This window comes from Myodes glareolus, chromosome 19 (assembly GCF_982192425.1).
Source record: "Myodes glareolus chromosome 19, mMyoGla1.1, whole genome shotgun sequence".
In the NCBI taxonomy this organism is placed as follows: domain Eukaryota; kingdom Metazoa; phylum Chordata; class Mammalia; order Rodentia; family Cricetidae; genus Myodes; species Myodes glareolus.
The window spans coordinates 4,898,820-4,914,394 of NC_142044.1; positions in this window are offsets into that span (position 1 = coordinate 4,898,820).

Genomic DNA, 15,575 nt, shown 5'->3' on the forward strand with positions numbered 1-15,575 from the left:
TGTCATCTGGTATGAATTCAGCGGTTTCAATATGCAAGATAACTCTTTCTGCATATTGTGAATCTGTAACTATATTAAGAGGTTCTTTAAAATCCCTTAGCACCATAAGAATGGCATATAATTCTGCCTTCTGGACAGAATTATAAGGGCTTTGTTCCACCTTACTCAATTCTTCCGATTTATAACCTGCTTTCCCTGATTTATTTGCATCGGTATAAAATGTCCGAGCTCCAGTTATTGGAGCATCACGTACAATTCTAGGAAGAATCCAAGAAGTTCTCTTTATGAGGTTAAGTCTATCACTTTTGGGATAGTTGCTGCTAATTTCTCCCAAAAAATTAGCACAAGCTCTTTGCCATGGTTCATTATCTTCCCATAACTTTCTTATTTCCTCAGTAGTAAAAGGCACTATAATTTCTGCTGGGTCTATACCTGCTAGTTGACGAAGTCTCAGTTTACCTTTTATAATTAATTCTGAAACCTTTTCTACATAAGTTTTTAATTTTTTACTTGGTTTATGAGGTATAAATATCCACTCTAAAATAATATCTTCCCTCTGCATTAAAATCCCTGTAGGAGAAATTCTGGAAGGCAGTATGACTAAGATGGAACTAAGATTCGGGTTGACCCTATCCACATGTGCCTCCTGTAATTTTTCCTCAATCATTGTCAGTTCCTTTTCTGCTTCAACTGTCAATTTTCTGGGACTATTCAAATCCTTATCACCATCTAAGGTTTTGTTTAAATGAACTATTAGATCAGGTGTTATCCCAACAGCTGGTCGTAGACTGGAAATATCTCCTAACAATCTTTGGAAGTCATTAAGAGTCCATAACCGGTCTCTCCTAATTTGTGCCTTTTGTGTTCGAATTTTCTCTAACCCTATTCTGTAGCCTAGGTAATTAATAGAATCTCCTCTTTGAATCTTTTCAGGGGCAATTTGTAATCCCCACCTAGGCAAGACTTTCTTTACTTCTTCAAACATACTTTCCAAAATATCTTTATTTGAATCAGATAATAAAATGTCATCCATGTAATGATAAATTATGGACTTGGGAAATTGCTTACGAATTATTTCCAGTGGCTTATTAACAAAATATTGACACAATGTGGGACTATTGAGCATCCCCTGTGGGAGGACAGTCCATTGATATCTCCTAGTAGGCTGAGAATTATTATAAGTAGGCACTGTGAAGGCAAATTTTTCTCTATCCATTTTTTGCAAAGGTATAGTGAAAAAACAATCTTTCAAATCAATAACTATAAGAGGCCATCCTCTTGGTAATAGAGAAGGCAAAGGAATTCCAGATTGTAGCGGACCCATAGGCTGAATTACCTTGTTGACAGCTCTTAGATCTGTCACCATTCTCCATTTACCAGATTTCTTTTTTACAACAAACACAGGAGAATTCCAAGGGCTGGTTGATTCTTCAATATGGTTAGCATCTAGTTGCTCTTGTACCAGCTGTTCCAAAGCCTGTAACTTATCTTCAGCTAGAGGCCACTGCTTGATCCATATTGGCTTCTCAGTTAGCCATTTTAAAGGTAGGGCTGTTGGTACCTCTAAAGGTTTGCTATTGGCTGTGTGTTCTTGTACAGCCTGAATGGCTGGTGACCTTTTTCCATAATACCTCATTATATCCTTCCCAGAATTGTGAGTTCCTGGAACTACAGGAATGTTAATCTGGGTATTCCATTGCTGTAGCAGGTCCCGGCCCCATAAATTTATTGCAATATTTGCTATATATGGCCTTAATCTTCCTATTTGCCCTTCAGGCCCTATGCATTCCACCCATCTTGTGCTTTGTTTTACACGAGATAGGGTTCCAATTCCCAGGAACTGAACATCTACCTCATGAAGAGGCCAATTCGGATGCCAGGATTCTGGAGTAATTATACTTACATCCGCACCTGTGTCTAATAAGCCTTCAATAAAAATGCCATTTATACAGACTCTTAGCTTTGGTCTTTGATCGTTAATATACGTTTGCCAAAATATACGTTTATTCTGTCCTCCTGAATTTTTTGACTCATTCTCCACATGTAATTCATCATTTAGACCAGTATTACTTTTTACGGCAGACATTGGAGTTTTTAATTTTCTTGGTGAGACACATTTTCGACTGTAACTGGGAATGACTGGGCCACTTTTGGCTTGGGGGCCTGCGAGAGGCCCCTCAAGGAGTTTCCCGATGGTATCGGGTTGCCTTGTCTGTCTGTTGTTGACCTGCATTCGTTGGACCAATGTTGGCCTTTACCACATCTCCTGCATATACCTGAAGGCTGAGATCTCCTACTTTTGTCATTCCCAGAGGAGATATTATTCCTAGGATTTCTTTGCCTGCAATCCCTTTTCAGATGTCCTAATTTACCACAATTAAAACACCTGGTAGTTTGATGTCTCCTCATAGCTTTGGAAATCGCTTCTCCTACCCAGGATTCATCATTATAGCTAAACATCTCAACATTCATTGTATGCTGTATCCATTCTTCCATTGGTGCTGATCTAGATCTTAAAGGCCCAATTATCTTTTTACATTCAGTATTTGCATTTTCAAAAGCTAGAGATTCAAGAAGTATTCGTCTAGCTTCTGGGTCTGTTACCCCTATGTCCAGAGCCTTAATTAATCTTTGCACAAAGTCAGTAAAGGGTTCTCTCTGTCCCTGCCTAACCCTGGTATATGATTCGACCCTTTTTGCTGGATCTTGTATTCTATTCAAAGCATTCAAGGCTGCTTTGTGACATAAGGACAGCACTTCTTCATCATAAAGAGCTTGGACCTGTGGATCAGCATATGCTCCTACACCAAGAATTTGATCTTGGGAAACCTCCACACCTTTTGCTCTTCCTTGCTGTTCCATATGTTTGGATTCTTCTCTGAAATAAATTCCAAACATCAAGGAAGGCCCATCATCTAAAACTGCAGACACTAGCTGAGAGAAATCATGGGGGGTAGCTCTGACATTAGAAGCCCAAGTCCTTATCATTTCCTTAACAAATGCAGAGTGCAAGCCAAAGTTAACGACAGCTTGCTTAATTTCTTTTAAATCATTCATTGCTATTGGTGTCCATCTAGCTTCTTTAACTCCCTTTGAACCTTTGGAAGTTAACCCTTTGTCAGAATAAATTACAGGGTATGTTGTTAGGACCCTGGGTAAGCCAGTTCTAACAGCTGGTGGTGGCATTGTATCCTGTCCTTGTGCCTTCTTACTCTGTTCACCAGCTCCAATAGTTTCTTCAATCATTTCTAATCTTTTTATCATTGTATCCCTTAAATCCTGAATCTCCTGACCTACCCGTGTTTCTAGTAATTTCACTAAGGTATCAGTTTTTTGGTTCCCATTCTGGAGGTTCATTCTATCTGTTACCTTATCAAAACTTTGTGGTAACGTCTGAACGTCAAATTCAACAGCCTGTACCCTTTCAGGTAACTTCCTAGTACCCTTGGACATGGAGTCAATTTTGTCTATCATAGTATCCACTTGTTCAGATAACCCCTGATTTTCAATAATTTTAATCCTTTCAACTAGTTGTTCAATATTAGTCCGTAAAAATCGTATCTTTCTTAATGATAAAATATTGAAAAGAAAACTGAAACCTAGTAACAAGTAAATTAATATATTCCCATGGTCATATAAACCTTGCATGACATAATCCATTGTATTAATAAAGAAAACAGTAAAATTGGCGTTGGAAACAAAAACTGCCATATTACCTCTTGTCTAGTTGGCGGCGCTGTTGCCAATTTGCGACTAGAACCACTGCAAAGGTGACTTAAACAGGTCCTGTTTCAGTGTCTGCCTTAGTATTTGTTAAAAACTAGGAAATATAAGTTGCTCAAGAAAGAAAGTTTAATTAAATCAATTCCATACACGGAACCAGAAACCCAGAATCCAGGGGTAGAAAAGAGCAACCCGGAAGCCGCGTATGCCTCCACGTGACCGAGTCGTTCTGATTCACGCCACTAAAGCACCGCACTTACAAGGGAAATTTAAAAACAACTCAGAAAAGAGCAAACCAGGCTTGCAGAGATTGTCCCGAGCCTGTGGAGCTTGGGAGGCGTGGGGTTTAATTGAACTGCTGGCTCCACATACAGGGCACAGGCCGCAGCTGAGGGAGGTCTCGTGACTAGCCGAGCTGGTAGCAAGCAGTTGAGTGGGGGGGAAGGGAGGGTTCTACAACCAAACGTGGGGCGCCAGATGAAGGCGTAAGTCACAGACAATCCCACACCAGTTTGGAATTATGATTAATAGAATGGTTATTTATTCAAAGGGGAAAAAACTTACAGATTACCGTCCCAGACAACAGCCCCTCCGCGCGAACAGGAAAGGAGTCCAGGGGCCGGAAGCGGAGCCGGAAGACAAAGACAGAGTGGAGGACAGCCGTTGCTTTTTTTAAAGGGAGAGAGACCACGCCCCAATGGGCTGGTAACTCAGCGGCGATTGGCTGAAGGAGCTGAAGGAACTCCCACAGCAACAGCGTGTGTGGGAGGCATAGTAGTAGAGATACAGACAGGAGTGGGAGGGGGTTAGTCAAGGCTGGTCGGAGGGCGTGTGTGTGTGTGTGTGTGTGTGTGTGTGTGTGTGTGTGCGCGCGCGCACACGTGCACCGTGCTGACCTGGGGCGATCAGTCACAGCTGGATAGAAGCCCTGCTGGGGTTGTTGGCGCAGGCCCAGGGAAGGTCGGTAGGGTCGCACTCAGATTCACAATGGGCCTCAGGACTCAGCAGGGCACACTTGATACTATAGCTCTACTATAGGAGCCTTCTGGGGGCCCTGACAGGGTGAAGTGGACTGGATAGGGAGAGCTGGGGTCTGGAAAGGTGGATGTCTATTCTGGTGCTAAAGGAACAGAGGGAGAGGGAGATGTGGCAGAAGGCAGGAGCGAATTCATTGCAGCGCAAGGACTGTAGCAGTGACCTCGTGCAGACAGGCAACAGAAAACCAAGTGGTGTAGAGCCAGTGCAAGGGGGTGATAAACACTGCTCAGCCTCATCATTCACACTCACACACACACACACACACACACAAATACATACATACACACGTGCACATGCATGCATGTACATACATGCACACACACAAACACATACATACACATATGATCTCATACACATGTGCCACACACATGCATACATATACACACATACGCATATGTGCACATATACAGACACATATATACATATATGCTATGGGACAATGGTCTTGGACGCTGTAAAGGTTTGTCAGTGGTACTGGTTTAATAAAATGCTGATTGGCCAGTAGCCAAGCAGGAAGTATAGGCAGGCAACCAGAATCGGGGAATTCTGGGAAGCGGAAAGGTTCAATTTGTAGTCCTGGCCTGGACGCAGAGGAAGCAAGATGTGACTGCCTCATTGATAAAAGGCACCAAGCCATGTGGCTAACACAGACAAGAGTTATGAGCTAATATAAGAGTTAATAAGAAGCCGGCGCTAATAGGCCGACCAGTTTATGATTACTGTAGACCTCTGTGTGTTTCTTTGGGAGTGAACGGCTGCCGGACCAGTCTTCTTTGGTTCCTTCCAAACACAGAACCATGTGATCTGCAGATGTCATTGTCATTTTGCCCTCACTGTCCTCTCCGCCAGTATCACTGTGTCCCATTTTACACACAAGAACGAACACCTTCAGGGCCAGCTGTGTGAATGTTGGTTAAACATGAAACACACCAATGGGTGTAAAGAAGAGAGCCTGAGACCGGGAACGTTTCCAAGAGACTCTGTTGTGACATATGCTAGGCACAGGGGCAGGCACAGAGACACTTTGGAGAAGAGAGGTGGGAATTCCTGCCCCAGGGGACCTTGGCATCCCATGAGTGAGATTGGACGCCAAACAAGAAAGACTCAGGTTGGAAGTGACACAAATGACTGGGGCAATCTAGAAGGAAAATTTGCTCCACGCTGACCGTACAGCTCAGGAGAGGGAGGCGCCCGTGTCCAGGACCGGGGCTCTCTACAGCTGACTTTGGTGTTGCAGTGGTAACTCCAGCAGCCAGGGTTTCTTCTTCTTCTGTTTGTTTCTTTGTTTTTTGAGATGAGTCTTGCTCTGTAGCCTCAGCTGCCCTGAAATTCACTATGGAGCCCAGGTTTTCCTTAACTTGAAACCGGCCTGCTTGCGCTCCCTAACTGTAGAGGTTACAGCTGCAGGCCACCACATCCAGACTGGAATCAGCAGAAGCAGACAGGAGCAACGGCTTTCAAGCTTCACCGCAACCAAGCAACCTTTCATTCAAGCAGGATCTGGAGTGAAAACCACATCCAGAGCATCAACCATTCTCGCTCAGCCACTCTGATCAGCATGGAACTCACCTCCTGCCCTGTAACTCCCTCCTCGGCAACCCAAGGAAGCTTCCAGAACTCCCAAGGACTCAGAGCCCAGTTGGGAAATGAATGGCAGTCACTCTAAAAGTCACATCCCGTTCGCTTCTCAGCAACCCGTGAAGCCACTGTTTCATGCGGAGGAACCCGTGACAGAGAAGGACGGATCATATTAACAAGTAGCAGTTTGAAAGCTGTGTTTCCTTGCTAAGGGTTTGAACCAGGGTCTTGCACATGCTAGACAGGCACACTCTACCGCTGAGCTATGTCGCCAGACATGCTTGAAACTTGATGGAATATAAGTGAAGTCTGGTTCCTGTTTGCTTGTCTAGCCCCATCCCTTCTTCAACACACACACTCACAAACAGACACACACACTCACAAACAGACGGACAGACAGACAGACACACACACACACCATGTCACTTCAGAGCTTCTTAAGCACCCAATCAAATGCCTTCTTTTATAAGAGCTGCCTTGGTCATGGTGTCTCTTTGCAGCAACAGAACAAAAGTAACTAAGACAGCCTCCCTTCCCAGCCCCACACTGCCCTCAAATAATTCAAGATCATCTCTGACTTTCAAGCCCCTTAATACAGTCACACACCTGCCCCCAACAGGATTCTATCCATTAGGATGCTGACATCTTCAGGGACCCAACCCAACCTGCCACACCTTGGGACAGGATCTGAGTTTAAATGCCCTGTCCTCAAGGAGGTTGTCCCCGGCTTCCCTGAGAACCGAGGTATGTGACAGGCCCTCAGTTTTCGCTCTCCCTCACAGGGCTCACCCCAGTCCCGTATTAGCATTTGCTTGGACAGCTGTGTGAGCCGGACCACAAGTATGGCAGACTCTCCTTTTCCATTTGTACTTGCAGCCCAGATGGTAATCTGTTACAGAGTCAGAACTGAGGAATCATTTGCCACACACAAGGGGGAGCAGATGAATGAACTTGCCTGGGGCAGCAAGGATTTGAACTTGGGCAGCGGGTTCATAGAACCCCTCTCAGCCTTCTGCTGAATAGCTTTTCAAGGAGCTACGCTAAGCGAGCTTGGACTGGAGAGCATATTTACTCCCCCGCTCAGGACACCCCACCAGGTGTGGGGAGGTTTAGCACTTGCAGAAGCGATACTCTCAAATCCCGGGTTTAGGACACCGTTCTTGCCAAATACGGACTGGCAGGCCGGCAGGCAGAAGGTTTTGGCAACGCCACAATGCGGGGTTGGGACGTGGGTGTGAGAGCAGCTGGACTGGAGGTGGAGGCCAGGCAGGGGACCCGGCAGGCACGCACAGAAAGGAAGAGAACTTCAAGGGCAGTCCTCAGGCACGCCCACGAGAGACGCTGGGAGAAAAAGATGCCAGGGAGGAAACGGGCTGTCAGCGCCCAGAGGAGAGGAGGAGCCGTGGGAAAGTGCAATGTCATGGAAACCAGAGAGGGTGCAGAGTCCATCTCCAGGAAGAGGCAGCGGCAGGGCAGCAGGGTGGAGCAGGAGGTGGGCGGCCCGGGGCCACCTGTCCTGCTAGGAAGACCTTGTCTTGACCTTTCTCAGCTGAGGACGAGTTTCTCAGTAAACTTCACGAGAGTTAGAAGGCGAGGGGGAGGCTGAGTGGGCGCTGCACGAATTCAGGAGGAAATGCAAGGAGACCACACGTTTCCGGATCTGGCAGAGAAAGCTGAGGGATGGGGGGAGGTGGCACGGTGAGGACAAGGGAGATGCTCGCGTGGGCTGGCAGGCGCCTGGGAAGAGCCTGGGAGGAAGCAGCCGAGAATCAGAAGGAGGGCAGGTCGTGGGCGGGCGGCGTGCACCAGGCCAGGCAGGAGAGTTGGGGAAGAGTCAGCACTCACCCAGTCTGAAAAAGACAGGAGGTGCCTGTTGGGGAGCCTGAGCTCAGTTTCCTTCCGGGGATGGGGGGCTTAGCCTCGCTTCCTTCCTCCCAGTTCTTACTGAGGCTACGTTGGGGAGGAGAGAATGGCTGGGGCTGGAGCTCAGGCTACTGAGCTCAGAAGCACGGGCCAGCCTTCTGCTAGAGTCCACTGTAAGGGTCCTTAAGCCCTCTGTGCTCTGGGGGACCTCGCAGACTCAGAACTGGACCTGGAGTCCTGTCTGAAGCCACCAGTAGCTCCTGCCTCAATTCTCCAAAAGGTTCGAGAACTGCCTTCACACCCCAGGGGAGGATGTGAGCCACTTCTGTATTTTGGAACTCTCTGGCATCCATGACGTATACTAGCGGCTGTGGGAGGTGGGCAGTGTACATATGTGTGTGTATGGAGGGGGTATAACATGGTCTGGGGATGTAACTCAATTGGCAAAGTGCTTGCCTACCATGGCCAAAGCTCAGCAGGAGTGGCGGTTCACACCTGTTCTCTGGCAGCAGGAGGTAGAAGAGGAAGGAGGACCCGAAGGTCAACAGCATTCTCAGCCACACACTATGAGGCAAGCCTGGGTTACAAGAGAGAGGTCTCACAATAAGTAGATACTTGTTTGAAGTGTTTTTTTTTTAAGGGCACAAACAAGAGTGAATAATGGGGAAATATGATTGAAATACATTGCGTATATGCATGGAAATGTTATAATGAAGCCCAATACTATGTTTAACTAAATATGCTAACAAAACACTTTTATAAAGGCATAAAAGAAACCAAGGATTACCAAAGGAACCTATGATATAGAGGAAGCTAATTTTTGTATGTATGTACGTATGTATGGGGGAGGGGCTAGAAGTCAGAGGACAACATGAAAGAGTCAGTTCTCTCTTTCCCTGTGGGTTCTGGGATTTGAACTCGGGTCTTCAGTTTTGGTGGCAAGCACCCTTATCCTCTGAGCCATCTTGCCAGCCCCCTCTTTCTTGCCAGGCGTGGTTACAACCATGGTACAATCACAGCCTATGGTATTCTTTAATACAGGTGATAAAGGAGTATGTCAGGGAAGTGTCTGATGTTAACCTGGTGGCAGGCACAGCCACACTTCCTGGGACGGGTTGGCCTCTCACCACGTGGGATTCTCTGCTTTAGCAGATGATGAAGAAGGAACTTTGAACCGTCTCAATTCTTGAACTCCCTGAAGTGTTTTTTTTGTTTGTTTGTTTTGGGTTTTTTTTTTTTTTAATCTTTGTGTGGAGGGCTGGCGTTAAGAGAACTTGTTGCTCTTGTAGAGGGTCTGGGTTTAGTTCTCAGCACCCACATGGTACCCACAAACACCAGAACCTCCAGTTCCAGGGGATCTGATGCCTTCTAACCTCCTTGGGGACCTGCACGCATGCAGTGCACAGGCATACCTACAGACAAGCACCTACAAATGCAAAAATAAAATAAATATTTTTAAAAATAAACTATTTGAGTGTGTGGGAGGTCCTTCTGTATATGTGTTACTTTTATTGGTTGATGAATAAAGCTGTTTTGGCCAATGGCTTTGCAGAGTAAAGCCAGGCAGGAAATCTGGAGAGAGTGAGAGAGAGAGAGAGAGAGAGAGAGAGAGATGCCATGTGGCCGCCGCAGGAGAAAGCTACCAGAACGTTACCGTTAAGAACGACTGTACAGCTGTTTGAAGCCCCACTGCTTCCAGGGACCAGAGTGAGGCCGCAGAGGCCGCAGAGGCCGCAGAGGCCGCAGAGGCCGCAGAGGCCGCAGAGGCCAGTAGGGAAAGGCTGCAATAGCCAGCATCTCCTGCGTGAGCCGTGCTGCAGGGCTGCAGGGACAGCAGACCTGTTATCACCTGATCTTCACAGCATCCAGAGATGCCAGGAATAGTAATTATTACGTAAACTCTCCTACTTCTTAAATCCGAGCAAAAATGTGCACACTTTAAAGTGCATTTGGGGGCCAAATATATCACAGCTGTAACCTGGAGACGCGGGAATTGGGCTCCCTGCTGTTGGCATCTTGTTGGAGAGAGGAGGGGGTTGTGTGTTTTCTGGCATCGCCCTCTAGACCTGCAGTACCCCAGAAGGTCATTGGCTCATGCAGAACACACCACTCCAGCCTGTAGACACAGTCGGCAGCAAACCTGGTCTGCAGGAAAACCCTCCCTGAACCTGCAGTTGTCGGACTGAAGCACCTCTTGGGCCGGGTTTCCCTCCCTGGCTGGCACTGTGTGTCCGTGCATGGCATGGAAAGGAGCTGGATCCCACGCCAGCGACCCTGAGCTCCAGGCTCAGCTCTGCCTTGGGCCTGTCTCCACTACCCACACATCTGGGAAGTGGACCTGAGAGGTTCGATGTGTATTCAGCAGTGCAGAATGCTGGCCAAATGTTAGGGCTCCTGCTCATCTCTAGTTTCGTTTTGTTTTTGTTTTTTTGTTTGTTTGTTTTTCTGTTTCCCCCAGCTGGACAAACCTGTTTTAGTTCATTTCCTATACTTCCCGAGGAGCTACCCAAAATATTACCCAGTGGACAAAATCTTAAAAATACCTCCAAACAATAGCATAAAGTAGCTGACCTGTTCCCTTAAACAGTGGTCACTTTGGAAGGGTCCAGTGACTGAGTTTTCCTTTTCTGGCGAGCCTAAGAGCTGGCAGTGCAGATCTGAGAGAGGAGGAGGGAGAAGCAGGCCAAAGGATGCCGGCTGATCTCATTTGGTGCCCACGGTGTTCAACCCCATTCCCGTGGGTTTCGTTCTCATTCCAGAGGGTGCCAGTGGAGGCCCTGAGCTACGAGGATAGTCTCCAGGCAGGGCGGTTATGGGAGCAGAGATGTGAGACCAGAGAAGAATCCTGCTACCACAATGCCACATTACAACTTGGTTTTAAAAACAGGACACACTGTGTCTCTGTGGGGGTCTTGTCTGTATTTGTTGACACCCCTGCCCCCACGTGCGCCCAGGCACACACCCTCGGTGAGCTGGACTGTGGCCAGACCTGGGATTCTTCAGCCTGGGACAGGACTTAGAGAGCCTAGCCTCCCCACCCCTCTGTGAGCTGGATCATGGGAGCAAGTGAGGGCACTGGGGAAGTGGATCTCCAGGAAGCTCTTGAGGCAACCAGGGGCATTCACAGGGAACTGGGAAATCCAGAGTCACACAGGAGGCAGAGCACAGCCAGGTCCTGGTGTGGCTGTGGGGCCCCGAGCTGACCCTTAAGATGGAATGGATCCACGATCCACACAGGAATGTCCCATTTCAGAAGATAACCAAGGATAGTTCCTTCTATCCTTCCAGAGGCCTCCCTGAAGTCCCTAGTGACGCTCACAGTGGTTCTCCCGCGAATTCCAGGGGAGATCTGTGTTCCCAAAGCCCTCAATGTGTCCATACAGAACAAGTTCAGATGATGTCCCTGCTCTGTAGTCACCTCTCCGTGTCATTCACTGTTAGTGACTGCTCTGTGCTAAGGCTGGATTTGAGCACTGTAGCGCGGCTGCTAATTGGTCTGAATAATTAAACCCCCAATCAGATATAGGGGTGAAAGAGGAAAGGTCAGAGAAGCAGAGCAGCCAGCCACTAGTTCTTACCTCTATTGAATCCTCACACTAAAGAGACTGAATGCCCTGAGCTCCTTTCTCCTCCTGCCTTATGTCCCTCTCTCCACTCAGCCATATCCCTTTCTGTCTCCACCTCCCTAGTGCTGGGATTAAAGGTCTGTGCCTCTGCTGCCTGGCCTCTACAGCTGACTAGTGTGGCTAGCGCTGCACTCTGGTCTTCAGGCGAGCTTTCTTTGTTACAGCACAAACACAGTGTCACCACAGAGTACCTTCCTCATGACCGTGCAGCCCCTGGCTCAGGTCGTGTGAGGTCTGATACTTAGAGCGTTTAGGGTTTCTCACTGCTGTGAGAAAACAGTGACCAAAGCAACTTAATAGATCACGGTGCGGGGGGGTGGGGGGGGGGAACGGGACGTGGCCACGAGAACTACTCCCAGCTAAGGCACCAGAGCATGAAGCAGTTGGTGACACAACATCTGTATTCAGGAAGCAAAATGAGGTCAGGTTGCACTCAGATGGCCTTATCTTTTTTTCTTTAATCTGGGCCCCCTGGCCCGAGATGGTCTCATCCATGTTCAGGGTAGCTCATTCCTCCTCAGTTAACACGTCGTGGACACAGTCGGAGACAAACCTGGGTGACTCTAAGTTCTGTCAGGTTGATGGTGAAGAACACCCATCACAAGCGCTTTCTTTACAGGAAAGCAGTCTGACTTCTGTAGCGTCTGCAGACTACAAATGACTTTCGTGAACACACCTGTGCAAGGGTCGAACCAGCGAGGGTCTTCAGCCGCTCCAGGATGAATCCACCGTGGTCCAGGAAACTGGCAAGTACTGGCTCCATCGCCAAGTGGTGGCTCCTCCTCTGAGGCTGCCAGCTCCCCAGTTCCCGCCCAAAGCATTATAATTGTGGAGGACGCGTCATCACCCCCTCGCCTACAGGGTATGTAAGCCTGCTCTTTTGGACCAGCCCTGTGATTTTTCCTGTCCCCTTCCTCTGCCTTATCTCTGGGGCTGGAAAGGCCACCTGGGAGTGCTTTGCCCAATAAACCTGGTCTTTTATTTTTTTTAATTCAGCTTAATCTGGCTTACTGTGTTGGCGGAGAAACCTACTATTGGGGTACAAATACCTTTCAACTTGCATCCCTTCTGTCTATGATGGGTAGAGATAGTCCCTGGGCCCTTACCCACACAGCAGGGAGTGAAGACAAGACTTGCAATCACTGACTGATTGATTGATTGACTGATTGATCTTCACGGTGAGGTCGGCCTTTCTGAGGATCCTCTTTGCATCCACACACATGCAGTACTCAGTCAATGCATGGCAACTGCAATGACTGAACATCCAACACTGCATCAGTTCATGCTGACTGAGCATGCATGACTGACCTTTCCTGCTGAGTACTCTCGGCCAGTCTGACCAGCTATCTGTTTGGGGGCTCCCTTCTCTCGACCATGTTTATGGGAGGATTTTCTAGGGTTCAGAGGGGAAAAAAGAAACATTTCAAATGGGGTTGCGGAAAAGAACTGCACGTTCAATGGGCTGGTCACTTCCTGTGGCCTTTGGAAGAGATCCAGTGGTGTGGGGGAGGGGCACACACAGATGAGAGCTGTATGGGCTGCCAGCCGTAAGATACATACTGTTTTTAGGATAGCCTTCTTTTGTAAGTAGGAGGATGCTCCAAAATAACTGTAAAAACATAGCGTAGTAAACATGTCAAGCTATAACATTTTTTTCTTATTGTGAAACATGATGTCGTGTACATTGCAGTATGCTCCGTGGTTTTATATGACGGGCAGGTGGGGGTTTACCTCAGGAATGTGTTGTACTATGTTACAGTCTCACTACTGGAAAAGAATTTTCAGTTCCATTAAAATCTTACCGGACCATTGTCCTATGTTGGTCTATAGTTGACAAAGTCGATGTGGTGCCTGATTATCTTAGGATGCTGAAGGGAAAACAAATATTGCTGCCTCTGGAAGCCTGTACACTGCAGGGACACAGAGAAGAAAACATGATAGAATATGTAATAATGCCAAAGTCTGGCAGGTAATGAAAAGTGCTGCAGAGGAAAGCAAGCTAAGAAAGGAGGGTGATGTCTGCAGAGGCATGTGTGTGCACGCATGCATGTATGCTCATGTGTACATGTGTGGGTGGGCTCATGTGATTGTGTGTATGTGCATGCGTGTGTGTATGCGTGTGTGTGTGTGTATGCTCGTGTATATATGCTCATGTCTGCATGTGTGTGCTCGTGTATGGTGTTTGTGCTTGTGTGTGTGTGCTCATGTGTGCATGCATGTGTGTCATAGAGAAAGAAATGTTTTAGCATAGTTCTGAGGAAGGTGAGGACCACCTAAGAATAACCACCCATGCAGGGGGCGAGGGGAGGCTTCCAGACAGAAGAAACCACACATGCAAGGGTGGACAGGGCAGCCTGCTTTGAGTAAAGACGGATCAGTCAGGTGAGAGGAGCAGGTGATGCAGGCTTTGCAAATGATGGTGCAGAAGCTCCTTTTGCTCAGAGACATACAGGAGCTGTGTTGATTGGCGGGTGATCAGAGTGACCCATCCCTCCTGCTGTATAGAAGGGTTCCTCCGTCTGATGAATTGAGAGAGAGGACCAGTTATGGACGATCACAAGAATGTGGGCAGTGAGGATTGTGGCATGGGCAGGCTGGCGGCCATTCAGCAGTGCGCAGGCTGGTGGCCGTGCACCAGTGAAAAGACCCATCTCCAGCAGATGTTGAAGGTTAAGATGATGAGAAGTGGGCTGGGTGAGACAGAAGAGAGTGAGGACGCCTCTGGCGTGTCCAGCCCAATCACTGGAAAGATGTGATGCCTAGAAGAGGAGAGGCAGGTCAGAATCACGAGTTGGAGATTATTCTGTTTGACATCTTTCCCAAGCGAGCAGGGGATTGGATGCAAAAGGCTGGACTTCTCGAGGGAGACAAAGGGGATTATCCATCATACTTGCTGTATGGGAAGCTGTCAAGGGCTGACATTAAAGCTGGGCAGCACCTAGACGTGAGACATACACCTGGGAAGAGGTGACGGATGAGCATGCAGCATCCCCAGGAGGAGCAGCAACCCTCAGGTAAAGTAAGATTGCAGAAGGGGCGGCTGGGCCAACAAGAAGACAGCGTCTGGTGATCTGTCTGCAGAAACAAGGGCGGCAAGTAGGCGTGGCTCCGCGTGGGACAAGGAGAAGCATCTGAGGCAGCACAAACGGTCACCTTTTCAGGAGAATTTCCCCACAGACACACATAAAGAAGGGGGCAAGAGTGTTGGGGAGGAGAGATCCAGAAATGGCTGCTGATGAAGGGAGAAACACACCCCACCATGGTAGGAATGAGTACGGAGTGATGGCACAATGCCGGGAGAAATAGGAGGCAAGGGGCGTGGTGGGCTGGAGTGGGCATCGCTGGGCATCGCTGGGACTTCCTGTGGAAGCGGGAAGGAAGAAGATTACATAAAGGGAGAAGGAACAGAAGAGTGGCGGCTTCAGGCTTGAGACTGTCGAGGCTGGGCTGGGGCAGGGCTGGGTAAGGAAACTTGAAGACTTGAAGTACACAGGAGGAGTAGAAAAAAAGGAGTTGGGATGAAGGACAGTGGGCAGGTGGAAGGTCCGATGGGGGCGGCTGCTAGTTGCCCCAAGACCCTTCCTTCCCTTCTTCTGTAGCCAATAGCACCTTGCCAGCACATTCCTGCCAGGCAGGGACTGCATTTCCCAGCAATTCTTTCAACCAGCTTAGCTACCGGGCCAAGTAAGCCACCTCCATGCTGCTGATACACATGGAATCTGTTTACTGCCTTCTACACCACTCCAC